At 39.5% G+C, this 13637-nt stretch overlaps 2 protein-coding genes across 2 annotated transcripts in view; one reads left to right on the top strand and one right to left on the bottom strand.

The window, feature by feature from the left end:
- The window catches only part of LOC124545527 (NACHT and WD repeat domain-containing protein 2-like), a 1590779-nt gene that overhangs the window by 1075230 nt on the left and 501912 nt on the right, over positions 1 to 13637 (bottom strand). The window lies entirely within an intron of this gene.
- LOC124545528 (mediator of DNA damage checkpoint protein 1-like) overlaps positions 1 to 13637 on the top strand; it is a 430822-nt gene that overhangs the window by 73768 nt on the left and 343417 nt on the right. The window lies entirely within an intron of this gene.

The following is a 13637-nucleotide window of genomic DNA, read 5'->3' on the forward strand; positions in this document are numbered from 1 at the left end:
GTCCGCATAAGCAGCGCCAGCGAGACAGGAAATCGCCGCACGTCTGCGCGCGCCACCGCTGGCTTCTGGTTTCATAAGCGCTGGAGTCGCGAGCGCTAGGACAGTTCTGTATTCGCCGCTCAGTTGTATACTCGCCACCGAATTGTGTACTTGCTAGTCAGTTGTGTGTTCATCGCAGCATAGTTGTTGTTTGTCGTCAGCCGACGCTGACCTAGCCGCTCCGACGCGAACTAGACAGATTTCTGTAGACACGGAGTTCACTACTGTGTTACTGTATCTTCGTTAATAAAGATAAGTACCGACTTTTATTTCATCAGAGTGTTTGGGTTTTCATCTTTCTGTTCACTGTTCCAGCGGACCGGTCGGCCCGCTATTAAAAGTGTGGCGGTGACTTCGTAAGCCGTTTCTACAGCGAATTGCTTGTCGCTACGAACGCCGCCACAAAAACGGAAATGCGATCTTTCTCTGTAACTATTATTACTCTTCCAGTGGTTGTCAAATGGGTGGTGTCTGTTTTGGTCACGATTTGCGTTGTAAGAATAGACTTGTCGTGTCCAGTTATTGTTTCTGTCGTCATGGAATTGTGACGGATGTGACCTGTAGTGATTGTTTCCCTGTTTTCGCATCCCGCGACTGTCTCTGTCAATTTCTAATTCTTGTAAGAGTCCCTGAAAAGCTTCAGTGTCGTCCTTGCAACGTCCTACCAAAATAATATGACGTAAATGGTCAGGTAATTTGATTATGCAAATGCGGATGAGTTCTGAGGGGCTGCACGGGTTTGACAGGTACTGATTCTTGTGCAACATGTCTTCAACATATTTCACAAGAATGGAAAATTCAGATTGTTCGAAATGTTTCATCATTATGATGCCATGTTTTACTCGGTCTTGTGTTGCTTGAGACCAATATGCTGAGAGGAAGTCATGGTAAAATTCTCCTTCATTGTGGTAATCGTGAATCACCGATCGCATTCTTACAGCTGGTTCATTCTCTAAGTAGCCACACATAAATCCTAATCTGTGTTCTAATGACCGGTTGGGAGGAAAACAATGAGAGAATTGATGAAGCCACGCTTGTGGATGAATGTTGTTGCCAGAATTCTTAAATGTTTTGAATTTACGTGTAGTAATGAACAGCTTATAGTCAAAATCATCATGTCGGCGAGTCGCATGTCGGTCATTGTTACGTCGTTTCGGCGGTTCCATCTCAAAATTCGGAGTACCTTGCCAATTTCTTTCATAATTTCCGAAGTGCCCTGTGTTATTATTTTGTGGTTGTTCCTTATTTCTATGTCCCTCTTCCCGTATTGGAGCACGAGTGTCCTCTTAAATACGTAATTCTTGTATTACCTGTGTCAGCTGATCTTGTACTTCCCGGATTTCTCTTTGGTGTTGCGTATTAATTTGATTCAGATTTTGTTTAAATTTCCTAATTTGTTCGCACTCTTCTGTGTCATTAAAGACTACCGGTTTTGTGTCATTCAGATTATCATCTACCTTCGTAGCTGATCCGAAAGTTCAACTACTTTCTCTGATAATGACTAATTTCCTCCATGTGTCTTTCTGAACCAATTTTCAGAGTATCTACTGTGTCCTTTAAGTTTTCTTGAGTTTTTGCAAGTTGCGTAACCGAATCGGTAGATGCAACTGAGTCAATTTTAGCTTGCAGGGTCTCATGATTTTGATGAACAACAGTTTGCAAGTTCTTTTATGGCTGCTTCGTGATTCTGTAAAGCATTTTCATGCCGCGAAAAAAGGGTTGAAAATGCTCAAAAATCTGTGTTTTTACGTCGCTACAGACTTTTTGACATTTCGATTCAATGTTATGTAACTCAGTAGTTAAACGTACACGTGTTTGTTCAAGTGTGGTGTCTAACTTTTGAAGCTTTTGCTGTGTTTGTCTCTGATTTTGATCCATTGTGTCTAATGTTTGAAGCTTTTGTCCCATTTGTTGCATTAATTGTAATAACAATGCACTGGTGTCTGAAACATGTTCCTCAGTGCTATTCGGCAATGCATTTGAATCGGCAATATTCGCAGTTTGAAAAGCAGAAAATGTGTCTTGACTTATTTGAGAAAACGGTGATGACGCAAAACCTGAATCTACAGTATTTGCAAGATTGTGTCTTGTCATTTCGGATTCCTGACACAAGCTGTTGCCGACCGATCGATCGATAATGCTTCCCTGTTCACTAATTGTTTCACTGTCTACACCATTGTTTGCAGCCCTCTCCATTTCCCTATGTAAAATTACCAAATTACTACTTTGAACATTAGTTAATTCATTACTCGGTGGCGCTAACACACTGCTTTCGTCTTCACTGTCATTTCTCAGTTTATTTTGGAGCCTAGTATTACGTTTTTCACACGCTATTATTGTCACAATATTTCACACGATAACACACAAAAGCACAATTTGAAGAGCAAAAATAAGAGAACACATTAACGTAGCACTGAAAATAATATCTAGTTAATTGCAAGCGCAGCTGCGAAATACTTGGTGCAAATTTAAATGCGTGCCACAGCAACAATGAAAGGCTGCAACTACAAAGGAGATTCTCTCTACAATTACGTGCTAGCAATAAACAAAAGCTACACTAATTACACAAACTACAAAAAAAAAAAAAAAAATCTGAAGATTCCAGAGAGGTATCCTCGGCTAAGTGTCGACATATGAAACGTCCCCTTAGAAAAATTATACATGACTGTGCTTAAACAGACTCACAATATTTTTAGCGCAACGCAATCTGACTTTCAAAAATCCCTACAAAAAAATGGCCCTGACTAACATTAACCTATACGTTTCACAAGTCGCTTACCTCACAAACATCTTGGTTACTCGAACTACTGCAATACAGCGAGCGCCACTACTGCCAGCTAAATAAAAGATTCAAACTACGGAAGGCACTAACTACTGATAGGGATAGTTAGCAAATGAAAGATTTCAATAGAGAACAAACAATGTATTTACTTTAATATCATCAAAAGTCATAATATATATAGCAGTCTTACAAATTTCAAAACTCCGCCATTTCTTTCCCCACATCCACCACTGCTGGCGGCTCACCTCCAACTGCGCAACGCTACGCGCTGTTCACATCCATCTGCCCAACACTACAATGGCAGACAACAATGCAAACTAGCCACAGACTGCACACAGCACAGCCAGTGCCAGTGATTTTTCATACAGAGCGCTACGTGGCGTTACCAATAAGAGAACCTAACAGCCTACTTACATCGGGCATTCCCTAGCGCGGCTTTCTGTTTGTTTGCAGTCGTGCGTCAAGCGTTCAAGCTGTCTGTGCTCTGTGTATCTTACGTTATGTGACTTGCACTGTAAACGAAATTTTGCAGTCGGCCACAACGCCTTTGATCAACTGGCTCCGCACAGGACTTTTTCTCTTCAATATTTAATACACAGGGAGAAGAAAAATTCGGGCAATCGGACTTTGCAGCGCGATTCCTCAGGAACTAACGATACAAAAATGTCAGTCACAAAATTTCGTGCTGCCCATACATCCGGTAACAAACGGACGTTAAAGATTGGTAATCTGGCAACACTGGAATCACATGTACGGTAGCTACCTATATTAGGAAGTAGTATTTATTACTCCTTTGCAGTTGGTGCAGTGGATAGCGGTTTTGGACTATCACGAAAAAGGTCGAGGGCTCGATTCTGCGTCGGGGCGTGTTTGTTTTTATTAGCTAAATGTACTCTCTATGGTACATGGTGTCTTAATCGTCGTACACCTATTACAGTGGGCCTTCTACAAAACATTTGCACTTACGTATTACGAGCACAGAAATGGAAGTACAATCGTTTTCGTTGGCCAGCTTTTCAAGAAGCGTTTTGCACGTCGTGGACGCGGACTGTTCCGCACCACAGCATCTACTAGATTCCAAACCTGTTTTCTGTGTTTCTCTCCACCTCCCAGCAATGGTCCCATCTATTAGCAACATGCTTTGTAAATAATTTCCAAACTCGGTTACCATTTGTATGTATTATCACCATGGAACCACTAATTATGCCGTTCAACATTATTGTTATTATAGTCGATGGAAATGTGGAAACACTGCGTCCGCTACCGTTATGGCAAAAACGCGAATGTCGAATACCTGCGGGTTATGAAACGGTTTATATTGCAGCATTATATGGCAGAATGAAATTGACAAATAGAAACAAATGTGCCTCGACTCAGAATCGAACCCTTGAATTCCTGCATGTTAACCCAAACCGCTATCAATTGCATGAAACTATCGCTATACGCTGACAGCAGTAGTTACCGTACATGTGATTACAGTGTTGCCAGATCGCTTATCATTAACTTCCATCGACTGCCGGAAATATGCGCAGGATGAAATTTTGTGACAGACATATCTTTACAGCTAGTACGTGAGGAATCGCGCTGCGAAGTCTGAGTGCGCGAATTTTTCTTCACCCTGTACATTGTACCCTTGTTCTAAGTCATATAGTAAATTTTTTGGTGTAAAGCTTCTGGGTAATCCCTAAAGGCTAATGGTTATCTGTGTTAGTATTTATCTCTCCGGGGTCTGTCTAATGTCTTGTATTAGAATTAGCTTGAAGAACTGTTTAGATTGTTGTAAATGACTGGTTTATTCAAAATTGTTTTATTTAAAAATTTTAAAAGATTAATATTGTTAAGGTCTCATTTCCTGAATTTGTTTGAGTTTATTATTATTGCAATTCAACGGCTGCCTCATTCACCATTTTGTACGCCTTCGTGTCTGTAATGGCAAATAAACTGCAATTTTTCTACCTGTCTTTCAAAGGGAACCTTCTGTTACTTATAAAATATGTAAAAGTTAATATTGTTGTCGAAGGGTAAATGATGTCATTTCCTGATCCTGGTAATTCCCAATTCGAAATACAGTGATCGTAGGTCAATAAAACTTTGTGGAAATATTCATAAGGACATGCAGAAGAGAAATAAGAAGAAACTGCTATAAGAGACACATTTTCGTTTCCATATGAGAGAGTAACATTTGTTAATTACGTCCCTGTTATGTTCCAGGTGATGATCGTTGCTCAGCGTATAGGACATCTGCATTCACGACGGCCTGGGATAGCACTAGAGGTTTCATTACTGCTGCCCGAAGAAACGGTGGATCATGGAATGTCCAGCTGTTGTGACACAGCTGGAGAATCGCACGCTGCGTCTGCCATTCACAGCTATGGCAACAGTAATTTCTCCACGAATTTGTTTCGCAACTGGCCGTCGTCCTCTCTCTGGAGCACTTCGCAAACCTCCAGTTAATTTGAACTTCCGAATCACGTTCTTCAACCTTTCCGTATTCCTTTAATGCGACGTTATTCGCAAAGAGCAGCTGCGCTACTGCCGTTGTTTTGATAAAACACCTTCACGAGGAAAGGCCCGCTCACCTTGCCCAGACCGTGTTGACTGTCTGCAGCTGTAATGCGGACTCACCATACCTCGCCGTACCAGCACCTGCGCCCAACTGTACCTAGGTCATGACACTAACGCGACTAACAACGGAAATCTCGCATTGCACAGTGCCATAATCATAATAATAATCATAATTGGGCATTCGTACCGTAGTTTTACGTCTATACTGCCTAAAGTTGCGAGGGTTTACTTATAACCACTCTGTACATAAAAAGGGAAAAAAATCGGGAGCGTTCGAGAATAAAATTCCACTGCTCCCTATCTGTAATTACACATTGCACAAAGAAAACCATAGTTAATTGTAAATGTAAAATACTAATTACCGATCTTTTATAAAAAATTGTTGATAAACACTGTTTAAATTAAAGAAAACATTAAAAATTATATTTTGTCACTCTTAACGTATTTTACGTGTCACAGAAGTTCTTGTAGAATGTTAACAGTTTTTAAAAACTTACCACGGCTAGGAATCAAACGGAGGCCCCTTTCAGGCCAAGCGGGCGTTCTGCCACAGAGCCGTACAGCCTGTTGAAAAGCCGACCTTACTTTATTATATTTAAATCGCCAAGAAAAATTCAAAGTCTATTTTATCGAGAATTTTTGGGAGTTGCATTTAACTGCTTTCATTAATTCATATTTGCAAAAAGAAAAAAAGAAAAAGCGGATGACTCCGATTAGAATTTGCGCCATGTGGCTTCTGGACAAACTTAATCATGTATATAAGACAGGTCATCTTTAGGCTTTGATGAGTGAGCTTACAAGTACCAAAAGATGTGACATAAACGGTTTTTTGTATCTTTCGATTACATTGCTTAAACTTCTCATCTCATCGATCTCAGTATTTGACGTGAATTTCGCCTTGATACCTCTATCCGTTCCTGAGGGGAAAAAGAGTCTTAACAGTCAGCCAAAAAATTGGTTCTATAACTGTTCCGTTTTTTACCTGTTCAGGTAGGGAATCGTAAAAAGAGCGTAATATTTGAATTACTGCCTATGTGAAAAGTTAGGATTTTTCTGTGATTTCAGAGCAACCAAAAGCCTACCAGATAACATAACATATTCTATGCAGAAAAAACAGAAGCAAATGGAACTTTTGCAGTGACTTTAAGCTGAAAAGAATAAAGAAACCGCTGATGATGGCAGTATTTCTCTGAAACTAGATGTAAATAGACACGAAGTGTTTGCATCAAGTCCTGTCCACAATCCCACATTGTAAACAGCAGAAGTCACGCTATGGACGAAACCAGGTGAGTGGTGCCACCTGCAGTAAGCTGTACAGAAACGTCGATTGGCTACTCTGTCCCTAAGTGTATGGCGACGAATTGTCAGCTTCCGTCTTGGTACTGTAAACGAAAAACTAATAAGTGAGCCTACAACTTTTCAGTTTTGTTCACATATATTTATCCATTTGTATTGTAGTTAATTGGACGTTTCAGAAAAGTGTAAGTTATTTTGTAAAGCTTATTTTCAGCTACGTTTTGAGAGGTAGAAAGTTCTGATAGACGACGCAGTAGTTGAACGTTTCTCGAATGAATCAAAGGCGTTTCAGGCTACAATGACATACCATGTATCAGTGTCCCCAATGTGGACTTTAGTTCTATTCTGTGTGATCTTTGATATTAATTAAGCTATCTATTTTACGTATCTGTTAATGCGTATAGCAGTAGGTCAGCAGTACAATGACTTTACGTGGTCCAGTTATAAGTACGTGAATTTCCCCATAGATGGCAGGCAAAAAAGTAATGAAATAGATAAGACAGTCTTGGGATGTAGTGCAGATGTGGCAGGCCGTAGATGCTGCTACCAGAGACGAGATGGGATGGCTGCAGGCGTCGAAGGCATACACTACGCTTAGAACACGAACTAGGAACACGGACAAAATCTTTAATGGTGTTCAGAAAGGATTGGGTAGAATCCATCCAACTTTCGACACTACATTGAGGTGTGAACTTGTACAACACCTGAAATTTTTGGGTTGCGCATGTTTGGTATTACTATGAAGGAGGTGGGACAACTTACGCTTCAAATAGCCGAGGAAAGAAAAGAGGAAACTTAGTTGAGGAAAAGAAATATCGTAGAAGAAAGACATTTCAGGTGACAACAGTAATGCTTCCGAAGATTGTCACCGTTCGTACTGCTTGGAACAGTACTCACACTGAAATCCCAGAGAACACTGGTTAAGATGTCAACAGTGTAATTTGTGGGCACGTCCTGTATGTTCTGGAGTAAGACACGGAATAAAAAACCTTATTTGTGATGTCTGCAATTAGATAGCGTCGGTGAGAATTATTTCTCAACAACAGAACTAATTTTGTTGTTTCATGGATTACTATTCGACATTCGACTTTTAATCTTCATGTTTCGTACGACTGTATAGAGGAACGTGATTGATATTGTAGAATAATTGTTTCAGGAATAGTCTTTATTAACAAATCTATTAAATATACCAAATATCTATTGTTTGAATTTCTTACATTTCCTTACTACTAAGTCATTTTACCATGACATCGGTTTACAGTGACATATTATTCCCTTTTTAGAAGAATGCCAAAAACATATGGTTTATATTAATTTGAAAACACGACACCAAACGTAACCTACACGTGAGTGAGGTACGGTTCTGATGTGAATTTTATTTAACATCATGGTCTATGAAGCAACAACAACTTAGAAACACGATGGTTTTTAATTCCCTATATAAAATCTAATTTCCAGTAAACAGTCGAGGCGGAACACTAACTCTTCTCAATCATTAAAATTGACGGGAAAAGCATGTGAGGTCTCAGAAAGACCTGTATAAGGATCTAGCAGTATTTTAACTTCTTCTGAGGCTGTATGTGTGGCGCTGTCTTCAGTTTGGGACGACAGATATGCCAACGGCAAAAATACTTACTCAAAAGCATGATTTCAATTAAGAAGAGATCTGCAGGAGTATCTTAGAATATTAGCGGAGACTCTTCTTCTGCCATAATTTAATCTCAGTGTAGACAAGTGTAATGTGCTGTGAGTACATAGAAAGAAAGATCCTTTATCATTTAGCTACAATATAGCGGGTCAGCAACTGGAAGCAGTTAATTCCATAAATTATCTGGGAGCAGGCATTAGGAGTGATTTAAAATGGAATGGTCATATAAAGTTGATCGTCGGTAAAGCAGAGACCAGACTGAGATTCATTGGAAGAATCCTAAGGAAATGCGATCCGAAAACAAACAAAAAAAAAAATGGTTCAAATGGCTCTGAGCACTATGGGACTTAACTTCGGAGGTTAGAACTAAATGCTTTTTACTACTCACATGTAACTTTACTGATGTTGTATGTTAGCGTCGTGTAATGCAGAACTTAGAACTACTTAAACCTAACTAACCTAAGGACATCACACACATCCATGCCCGAGGCAGGATTCGAACCTGCGACCGTAGCGGTCGCGCGGTTCCAGACTGTAGCGCCTAGAACCGCTCGGCCACTCAGGCCGGCCCAAAAACAAAGAAAGTAGGTTACAGTAGACTTGTTCGCCCACTGCTTGAATATTGCTCAGTAGTGTTGGATCCGTATCAGATAGGGTTGATAGAAGTTAGAGAAGATCCAACTGAGAGCATCGCACTTCGTTACAGGATCATTTAGTAATCGCGAAACGTTACGGAGATGAAAGATAAACTCCAGTGGAAGACTCTGCAGGAGAGACGCTCAGTAGCTCGGTACGGGATTTTGTCAAAGTTTCGAGAACATACCTTCACCGAGGAATCAAGCAGTATATTGCTCCCTCCTAGGTATATCTCGCGAAGAGCCCATGAGGATAAAATCAGAGAGATTAGAGCCCACACAGAGACATACAGATAATCTTTCTTTCCACGGACTATCCGAGACTGGAATAGAAGGGAGAACCGATAGAGGTACACAAAGTACCCTCCACCACACACCGTCAGGTGGCTTACGGAGTATGGATGTAGATCTACATGTAGAACGTTCATCTTCAGCTACAAACATGAATCTGAGTAAGATAGGAGGGGCTAAATCCCCACGTGGGGAAAAACCTGCACCGAGTTTATGCATTGACTAACATCAATTGATGTGTTTCTCACCAGGTGGCAGGTTTATCTTAGTGTAATTTATTGTTCCATGAATGTTCGTGTCGGCAGGTGACTGTAGAGGTGAGAAAATGAGGTAAGTGCTTTTTACTACTTACTTGTAACTTTACTGATGTTGTACGTTAGCGTCGTGTAATGCAGTGTCTTAAACCAAAAATCAATAAATTAGTCGTTGACACCACTGCTTCTAAGCTTCCATTCACGTGGAAATAATTGTTTCACTTGGTCCCCAAATTGAACAGTGTCACGTTTGTCAGAAAATGGTGAAAGGGGCAAATCCCGGCTGATGTCGCTACAGCTCCAACAGTGTGATGACAATTCTTTAACGATAACCCCCACAAAATACGACGATCAGCAAACACTGCATGATAAATCTCACCTGAAGATGTAATCCCGCTACCTAAAATAAAGATTTTGGAGAAACCTTCTTGCAAAGCATTGAAATGTGAGCTTCTGAAGTTGACACCCAATAAAGGTCGACTAGAAGAAGAATGCATGAGAAAAGAAAAGATTTCTGCTCAGAAGGAAAGACGTGACAAGGAAAAAAGAGTGTGCTACAGAAACAAAGGGACATAATCTAGATATCATTTAGTCAGTGCCAAAAGAGGAAGAAAACAGATCGGACAAAGAGATGATTATTCTTCAGCTTGAAATGCAGACTTCTCACAACGGGACAGTAACTCAGGTATGGACTTAGTAGTTGGCGATGCTGAAGAGGAAAAAACTCTTGAGCCTGAGACTTCAAGGAAGAATCCTACGGCCTACGAAAATACACTATTTACTAGGTACCTAAATAGCTTAGTCTCAATAAATGACGTCTTTTAGACTACCCTACTAATCCTCTTTTCGTGGAAAGCAAAATATTATTTTTGTACGAGTGTTTTATACACTTACAAAATGTCTCTCTGGTAATTACCTCTAACGAAGCTATGTTTCTCGATATCTCTAAGACACTGAACCACATTATCAGTGACACTACAGTGAAAATTATACGTAATGGATTTTGAACACGAATGACAAAAATGCGATCATGTCTAGTTGAACTGAGGATGAGAAATTGTATTTTTATTCCAAGAGTACTCCTATTGTATTAGAGGTGATAATGGTATTTTGTCTACTTGAATAACGAATAGAATTCAGTACCACGACAGATTTATTTCTGAAACAAATTAATTAAATGCAACATATCTCTACATAACGCACCCACTACATTTTTCATCTTGTTCATGATGTAAAGTGTTCTGCTAGGCAATTAACAAAATTTGACTGCTTCTGACTTTCAACGTGGATAACGCAGTCTCGTTGTAATTAATATAGTGATTGTGAACTGCATCCTGAAACAAACTATCACTATGCACCTAATTCGGGTAGTGACTGCTGCCGCTACCGCTGTGAGAGCGCGATGAAGTAAGAGAAAACCGCTCCAAAGGCTCCTGCTGCCGGTTCTGCGAAATGATCAGAATGTGCAGGCAGAAATCTCCGGAGGGCGTGTGTCTCAGCGTTGGGTTGAATGGCGGACTGCCACTTCCTTCTCCGGTGCTAATCCGCCTTTTTACCCACGCTCCGAGTTCAAAACCAAATCCCTTCTCCAAGACCGAACTGATTACTCTCATCTGTGGTCCACAATCGAGCCGCTTGGCTTCCACAGATTACATCCAAATCCTCCAAAAGTGCTACGTGGAATGTGCGCCAAATGGCTACAACCACCAATTTAAAGCTGTTAAAGCACTCTTGTGCCAATTGTATCGTACTGATTCCATTCACAAGACAGGAAGAAAATGTTCCTCCAATGTTAACACATCCTGAGGCATCGAACAAGCATACACCTTTACATTTTCTGATATAGCGACCCTCAAAACGGTCGGCTCCTCCACCGATAATTTCATGTACCCTGCTACCATTAAATTCAACATGAGAGCCACTGTCGCCTCTCTAATATACTCATTCACCATAGATCCTATAATTGTCTGTTCAGTTCAATAAATTGGGTGGAAGCGAGGCGCGTAGAACGGACCTGCCGTGTTCCACATTACGTTTAAATTTACTAGACATTTCAGTTCAGTAGAGTGTTAGATAATGTGGCTGCAGTACAACAATGTTACAAAGGGTTATTTCAAGTGGTTTAGTATGTAGTCATCCATTTTTATCCATGTTTATCTTAAATGGGGCAAAGGTTCACAATGCGGTGCTTTATCACTGTTTGTGGGGTAAAACACAGCAATTGTGTTTTAGCCAATTTATAAATTTCTGTCTAATTAATCATCAGACAGAGCTAAAATTGATGTACGTGACTGATAACAAGTCATCGGATGACTGCAATTATAAATTGTGGAAAAATATGCCACTGATTGTCCACAATATTAGAAAAGCTGAAAATTTTACGGCTTCCCCTCCCCCCTCCCTCCCCCCCACCAACTCTATGGGGTCTAGGAAAAATTTCTCATTAGCCTTCAAAAAGACGCCTGTTTTAAGTTCTGGAAATTAAATCCTGGACACAAATTTGGTAAGGAACAAGTGGATGCTGTCTCCTCGAAAGCTACATATTTGCGGCCTGTGCATTTAGTGTGTGCAGGTTACAATAGGTCTGTCGTTTGGACGAAAGTTGAGTTTCGCAGAACCATACTAACACATATATATTTAGCGCGGCTCTTCGAGAAATGGTAGACTGAAAGTACCTACAGGTTCCTTTGTATAGTCTGTGCAGCGTGAGGCACTTTAGACAGGCAGCCTGAATAACGCAATCATTTTTACGGAAAATCTTTCAAACAAAAGCTGGTTAGCTTGATGGAGAACATAGTTTGATGCTCATCGTTTGTTCGGAGGTGGAAGAGTAGAAGGAATATGGTACTCATTTATTTTAAAAGAATTGAAATTTCATATTATTTACCCCTTAATAACACGACTAAAGACATGTACAGTGCATTATATTGTACATTAATATCGTACATTAGATCATGGCGTCGATCTTTCACAAGTGCTTTTGCAAACGTATATAACGAGACGAGGATGAAAAATTCGTTACGTAATTTAGTGCCATCACATAACGACGTTACAATATTGCGACCATTTGCAGTCATACATGATGTAAAACGATTGTGTGTGGACAGTACTGCACATCGAATTTCTTTCGAGCTGATAGATCAAGTGTAACATCCACGATATATATATGTTTTTATTGCGAATGGAATATGAACGTGTGGAAAATTACGTAACTCAATAATATTAATTCAATTATGTAATTATTTCTTAAAATGATGATAATTACGTAAAACAGAGACAATATTTGTTTCACATTCTTTGTTAATCTATGTCATTCTTTTCTTTTGGTTTATACCATTTTGTCGTCTTCTTATGATGTACATCGCCGACGCAAGACGCGAATCGATTTGAGGTCTGTTGAATGAAAAACTTTTAATGTAATATTATTGTACTTTTATGTTCATTTGCTGGTAAAAACAAATAGAGCCAAATGCGTTAAAACTATTTATGATTAGTTATTGAAAATTCACTTCCTCTTTTAATTACAATTTTTTATTAATTGTTTTATCATAGCTGGAAGAAGCGCAGCCATTGTTAGTTGCGATTATATAGCAACTTCGTCTGTACTTCTAGTTGAAAATAGCATGGGTTTGTGTTAAACTAATTTGCAAAAATTTTAATATTTTTTTTATTGGTGGCATCAATTTAAATGATTAATTATTTATTGAGCAAAGGAAAATGTTGATCAAAAAAGAAATCCTCTACCTTTTGTTGGCCGCCATCTTAATATTTATCACAGCGTCAAATTTAAATTACTTGAAACTGCAAACTTTCAATATTCCGATGTGTAAGAAATAAATGTGCAGCGGTGGTACTGAACTCTATTTATAAAAGAAAAAATTAATCGAATCAGATTGCATTTTCTAAGAACAGTGCTGATGGTATTTATTGTTGAACAAGATTTCATTGCTGATGTGTAAGGCCAAAATTAAACTACGCACGAATCACGGAGAAAAATATTTCTGTTAGCATACGTCAGTGTTGTGTGCGGGTGGTATTCTGTGGTTCCTTTTCATGATCAATTTGCTAAGAATAATTAAATCCATCGAAGACAAAAAAATTATAAAAGCTCTGATGTACGATCTGTA

The sequence above is a fragment of the Schistocerca americana genome, chromosome 8 (assembly GCF_021461395.2).
Source record: "Schistocerca americana isolate TAMUIC-IGC-003095 chromosome 8, iqSchAmer2.1, whole genome shotgun sequence".
Classification (NCBI taxonomy): Eukaryota; Metazoa; Arthropoda; class Insecta; order Orthoptera; family Acrididae; genus Schistocerca; species Schistocerca americana.